Source organism: Montipora capricornis, chromosome 11 (assembly GCF_036669925.1).
Source record: "Montipora capricornis isolate CH-2021 chromosome 11, ASM3666992v2, whole genome shotgun sequence".
NCBI classification, from domain to species: domain Eukaryota; kingdom Metazoa; phylum Cnidaria; class Anthozoa; order Scleractinia; family Acroporidae; genus Montipora; species Montipora capricornis.
The window spans coordinates 8,460,617-8,467,849 of NC_090893.1; positions in this window are offsets into that span (position 1 = coordinate 8,460,617).

Below are 7,233 nucleotides of genomic sequence, written 5' to 3' on the forward strand. Positions count from 1 at the left end.
TGACTCGCGCTGGTTTACAATGCGCAAAAATGTTTAACTTGTAGAATTCAGCGTAGCTCTTTTTAGATTAAAAGCGCTAATCTTGTATACACCATTGCTTTTGGGTGGTTGAAGTTTATTTAACTGAGAGGGCCTGAAAAAGCATTTATCTCTCAAATTAACTCAGTGTTATGATTGTTATCACTCCTCCGCAATCACTCCGGTCCCTGTGGACAAGAGCCCGTGACTACAATTCCCATACTAACCTTAAGTCACGGCATTTTTACAGACCGGTCTATTTTAAACTACCTTTTCCACAAAAAACAAAGGCAGTTCCGTTTTGGTGACGCTATGACGTCAAGTTAGTTTTCTGTGATTGGTCACCGGCGGGAGTCTCATTAGCGGGAAATTCAATCTAAGAATAAATAATTTTCCTCCCGTAAGTGGCAGGGGTCAGGATGGTTCTTTCCTCTTAGTCAGGTTGTCTTATCGAAAGGGAAAGGTTCATCCAAGGGATTATCTGCTCCGCGGTAACTTTCAATTACAAGTGTGCTGTTGATCTGTTGGATGTTGAGGGCCGGAGAGAATACGCGTTTTCTTGACGGTTCATTGTGAACCAACCAATCGTATACAACAGTAATGACGCGATTTGATTGAGAGTTATCACTTGTTTCCATGACGAGTTTCATACATGTCCAATACTCCTACATAATGAGATTCCTGGTACGTCACAATAGACATCACAAAGTGTCACGAAGTGTCCCGCTCTTTAAGTCTCGCAAAACTGTTACTATTTTTTTAAGGTTTAAGGTTGGGGGACACTTTGTGATGTCTATTGTGAAGTGCCATGAATCTCATTATGTCGGAGTATTGGACAACCCTCACGAGTTTAAGCCCAGGCTGAAATTACGGCTTGCCCAACCCGCTGAAATTTTATCGTGATTCTGTACTTAATTTTAGCTCATAAAATGGAAATCTGTGGGTTTTTTATCAGGTCGAGACGACTCTGTTGATGCGCATGCGCAAGTTGTTCTTTCAGCACGGGATGAGAAAAAGAGCCCATGCCATAACTTTTGTCAGCTCTTTCCGCTAAGCTAGAAATAGGCCATTTTCGAAACATCAAGTATTCAGCATGATTATGAGCCAGTGAGGAAAACACAATAGAAGCACGTTGGACTGAATGTGAAAAATAATTGCATATTATCCACTTTCCTTTGTTTTTGTCCTCTAAACCTCTCTTTCAAGCTGAATTTTAAGATATCGAAAACGGTCTATTACAGTCTGATTATGGACTAAATGGGAAACTTATTTGGGAAGCCGAGCTTGAGACTTAGCCTGGGCTTATAGTCGCTGTGTAATCCTTCCCTCAGAGACACAAGAAACTGCAGACAAACACAGGAAAGCTCATCAACGTTGGCTCAATTTCTACATTGCTCAATTTCTACATTTATTTCTATTATTCGCAACTTTAATTCAAACGCATAAAACGTGAAAGTAATGAAGAGATCTGCGGTGTATTTATCAATGGTGATACCCAAGATCGAAACTTTCACTATCTTAACTAGTACCATAGATTTTTTGTTAGGTAGTCATGAGAATTTGGTGGTCTATCAAGATTACACCTGTTAAGCTGATAATTGCCCTCGTTCTCAATACCTGTCTGAAAAACATTTCATTGAAATTGTGAGGAAAATTTACATGCTGATTTTTCCTGGGAGTCAAAGGGTTAAAACGTGATCGGCAACGTGATCGGCAGCGTGCACCGTGATCGGCAACGTGCCGATTAAAGATCGGCAAAGGTAAAGGTACGTGAGGCAGACGCTTTGCAAAGTGGGGATAAATACATAGTTTGTGGATAAATTTCGAAATATTGCAAGTAATGAACACAAAGCACTACTTTAAACTTTGTGTTTCTTCCAAGTATCGGCGGGGACTGCTTGTGTGATTAAACTCCTCACCCAACCCAAACTCAGGGGGAAAATCCACCGTTCGATTCCTCGGCCCATGCATGCAAGGTTTCTTCCTTTGGCAGTATTTTCTTATGCCTAATAAAAGACTTTTGATTGTGGAAATAGAAAATAGGTTTGTGCACCTAAAACGACAATAAAGAATTATAAGGATCGTCAAAGGTGATTATCGATTTTGGCTGCAACTGTGCTGCTGTTAAAAATTCGCCAGGTTCTTGTCCGTTTCAGGGTGGTGTAGTGGAAATTGGGTCGCCCTTGACGCCCGAGATCCCTGGTTCAATTGTCATGTCAGGCCTCTTCTGTAGTTGTTTTTCTTTCAAGTATACCAAAGCTTGCTTCATCTAAGTTGAATTGGAGTATCGACTCTGATGACGATCGCCTGGACAGTGAGACCTCAAAGGGAGGAGGACACTATCTGAAAATTACAAGATACAACATCCATATCCATTTGGGAGAAAGGTTCCCAAATGTTCATACTAAGTTTAATGAAGGTGGATTTACAGGTCCTACTGAGCCCTAGGAACAAGTCCTGGACGCTCTTGTATCAAATGAGGCAGGACTATGTCTTTCCCGGGTACAGTATGTATCATAATTGAAGACAGAACCGTCTTAGTCAATAAAAAACCTGGAATAATTATGGCATTAGATCCCTTCGTGTTGTACCGTTTGATATCAACTAATGTACAATCATGAGTATATAGCAAAGGGCACGATTCTGACCATTGAGTTCTCTGTTTCCTGGTGAGAAGGATATAAGTAGACGAGACAACAGAAGGAGGAGGTTAAAACTGGTGAAGTTTCAATGGTGCAAGTTTGCGCTTTCCCAGTTGGAGTGACGACTTGTTTCCATCTCTCGAAATAACAACTCTTTCCGATGAGTAAACCAGTTTTAAATCCTAACATGAAACAAACAAACAAAATAATTTGGCATTCAGAATTGTGTTTAAGCTCCAGTTATTAGTTCTAAGTTATTAACAATTCCACCCACTATATAGAGCGTTTTCACTCACGTGACCAGCAGCCATATTGGATTACTGAAACAAATGATAGTATTTGCATAAAAATAGAGTTCAATTCCCGGAGGATTAGTTTGGTACCATCATGGCCGCCATTCCTTTGTTTTGGAACACCAACATGGCCGATGTGACGTCATGTGAAAACGCTCTATATTGAAATTGTCGATGGTCTTATGTACATGCTGCGTCGCTATGACGTAAATAGTGCGGGTACAAAACACGCTATTTCGAATACTTCATTCTACTAACTTCCGTGCTCCTATTTTTTTTTCTTTTTTTGTTTTAGATATGCGTCATCATTTAGTGCAATAATGCACTTTCCTGTTCAAATACTTTATGCCATTACTTTTTGCCTCCTAACTCTTTCCTTCTTGCAGTGCTATTCTGGATGTTTGAGTGGAGGCGGTATCAAGACCACGGAGCCGCAACTCGTCCTCGATAATTTAGTTAATAAACACTTCGGTGTGAGATTTGAAGGACGAATCGAGTTCTCTCTAGTGTAGACATAGTGGAGTCTCTCAATAAAAAGTATTCTTTCCTGTTTATGGCTTTCGCTTTTCTTTTTTCTTTTGTTTTGTATTTTAAGTGTTTTTCTTTTTTATTTGATATAAATGTTAGAAATAGGAAGAACATTGAAGCAAACTGCTTGAAAACAGCGTTAACCCTTTCACTCTCAATAGTACCACTTATAGATTTTACTCAGTCTAACGTCAGACGTATTTACTCGTCAATGGGGAACCCCACGAGGCTGAAAGGGTTAATGTCTTTGTAACTTGTTTTCCGGTCTTTCACAGTTCGTGCACTACATTTGCATAACAAAAGAATTTTATTCAAATGAATGATGTACTTGTCAGTGATTGGTCCCCGTCGACCTAATCCATATTCAACACAAATTGTAATTTTTTTTCTCATTTTTCGCTGACCAGCGTGGAGGCAACATGTGTTGCACTGAGCTGCTCATGTAACTAGAGCTCCTTCCCAAAACTGAACTCCGGGGATAACCGATTTCCTCGGGAGATGCAATGAATTTTTAGGTATCAAGGCGTGCTGCCTTTACTTTAATTTAAAATTTATTTAAGGCTGACTGGACAGTGAGATATCATGCCTGAATGCCTTTAAGGGGTTCAAACAAGACAAATAGATAAGGGAACTGAGATCTTCCTTAAGACAAGCTAATTTGGTTACTATTTTGAATGCGACTATTAATTCTTGTAAAAAATACACCAAATTCTTATCCGTTTCAAGCTGGTGTAGCGGAATTTGAGTCGCCTCTGACGTCGGAGATCCCTGGTTCAATTCTCGTATCAGGCCTCTCCTGAAGTTGTTTTTCTTTCAAGACTACGAAAGTCTGCTTTATGTAAGTTGAATGCGATTATAGACCGTAAGGGGAGAGGGACACTATCTGAAAATTACACGATACAACATTTATAACCAGCTAGCTGTTCCCTAATTTATGAAGGTGGATTAAACTTTGAGTGAAAGAGACAGGATCTTCTGAGCCCTGGGAACAAGTTCCAAGGTCCTGAATGCCTCGCTTGTATCAAATGAGGCACGAGGATGTCTTGCCCGGCTGTAGTCTTTGTATCATAATTACCGACAAAGCCGTCTTGGTCAATAAAAAACCTGGATTTAACAATTATCGCATCAAATCTCTCCGTGTTACATTTGATATCAACTCGTGTACAATTGTGAAGACAAGCAAAGGACACGATTCTCCACAAGCAAAATTGACAACTGAGTTCCTTGTCTAATCTGATGAGACGGATAAGTAGAAGAGACAACAGGAGGAGGTGAAGGAAATTAAAACTGATGAAGTCGCAATGGTGCAAGTTTCAGAAGTTTGCGCTTCATTGGAGTCATAACTTGTCTCCATCTCTCAAAATAACAACTAGCTGTTTCCGATTAGTAAACTAGTCTTCATTTTTAACTGATTCAGGCATAAATAAATATAATTTGGCGTGCAGAATTGTGTTCAAGCTACAGTAATTTCATATCAGTTCAAATTTATTAACAATTCTTATTATTGTATTGAGGTTCTCGATGGACAAATACAATGCTCCGTCATTATGAAGCTGGTAGTGCGGGTTCAACACGCAAGCTTTCTTCTTCTTCTTCTTTTTTTCAAATATCTCATTATTTGGTGCAATATTACACGTTCTCATTAATTTCTAGTCGGGTGTTTGAAAAAGCGCGATATGAAGAGCATACAACCGCAAACAGTCCTCCATAGCTCAATCAATATACGCGTCAGTGAGCGATTTGCATAATTTATTCAAATGAATGACGTACTTGTCAATGATTGGTCCTCCTCGACCTAATCCATATTCAGCACAAATTGCAATTGCCTTTCTCATTTTTCACTTACCGTCGTGGTGGCAACATGTGTTGCGCTGTGCTGCTTATGTGACTATAGTTCCCTGCCAAACCCAAACTCCGGGGATAATCTCTTGTTCCATTCATCGGAAGATTCATGCAAGTCTTTTTTAGGTATCAAGGCGTGCTACGTCAAGTTTAATTTTGAAATTTATTGAAGACCGACCGGACAGTGAGATAATCTTTCTGAATGCCGCCGTTTCAAGGGGTTCAAACAAGACAAACAGACGGGGGGGAACTGAAATCTTTCTTTTGACAGGATTTTTCAATTGCAGTTTTGGCTGCAACTCTATTGGTGTTAAAAATTCAACAGAAAGTTACTTCTGTCATGTTGGTGCAGTAGAATTTCAGTCGCCTTTGATGCCCGAGATCCGTGGTTCAATTCTCGCGTCAGCCCATTTCTTAAGTTGTTTTTCTTTCAAGTGTACCAAAGTCTACTTCATGTAAGTTGAATTGGATTATCGACCGTAAACGGAGTGGGACACTATCTGAAAATTACACGATACAACAACCATATCCATCTGTTCCCTAATTTCCATAGTTTAATAAAGGTGGATTTAACTTTGAGTGAACTTTGAGGTCCTCTACAGAGCCCTGGGAACAAGTGCCAAGGTCCTGAACGCCCTTGTATCAAATAAGGCACGACGATGTCTTTCCCGTCTCCAGTCCTGGTATCATAATTGAAGACAGAGCCTTCTTAGTCAATGAAAGACCTAGAATAATTATCGCATCAAATCCTCCCGCGTTGTACATTTGATATCAATTCATATATAGTCGTGATGAGTATAGGCAAAGGGCACGATTCTCCACAGATAAAACTGACCACTGAGTTCCTTGCCCAATCTAATGAGATTCAATGGTGCAAGTACGTTGGCGCTTTCACGGTTGGAGTGACAACTTGTTTCCATCTCTCAAAATAACAACTCTTTCCGATAAGTAAAGCAGTCTTCACTTTTAACCGATTCAGGCATAAATGAATATAATTTGGCATGCACAATTGCCGGTGTTCAATGCAAGCTACAGTAATTTCATATCAGTTCAAATTTATTAACAATTCTTATTATTGTATTGAGGTTCTCGATGGACAAATACAATGCTCCGTCATTATGAAGCTGGTAGTGCGGATTCAGCAAGTGAGTCTTCCAACACCTTCTTCTTCTTCTTCTCTTCTTCTTCTTCTTCTTCTTTTTTTCAAATATCTCATTATTTGGTGCAATATTACACGTTCTCATTAATTTCTAGTCGGGTGTTTGAAAAAGCGCGATATGAAGAGCATACAACCGCAAACAGTCCTCCATAGCTCAATCAATATACGCGTCAGTGAGCGATTTGCATAATTTATTCAAATGAATGACGTACTTGTCAATGATTGGTCCTCCTCGATCTAATCCATATTCAGCACAAATTGCAATTATTTTTCTCATTTTTCACTGACCGTCGTGGTGGCAACATGTGTTGCGCTGTGCTACTCATGTGGCTACAGTTCCCTGCCAAACCCAAACTCCGGGGATAATCGCTTGTTCCATTCATCGAAGATTCATGCAAGTCTTTTTTAGGTATAAAGAGGTGCTACGTTAAGTTTGATTTTGAAATTTATTTAAGACCGACCGGACAGTGAGATAATCTTTCTGAATGCCGTTTCAAGGGGTACAAACAAGACAAACAGACGGGGGGAACTGCAATCTTTCTTTTGACAGGCTTTTTTAATTGCTGGTTTGGCTGCAACTGTGCTGGTGTTAAAATTTCGGTAAGAAGTTACTCCTGTCATGTTGGTGCAGTAGAATTTCAGTCGCCTTTGATGCCCGAGATCCGTGGTTCAATTCTCGCGTCAGTCCATTTCTTAGGTTGTTTTTCTTTCAAGTGTACCAAAGTCTACTTCATGTAAGTTGAATTGGATT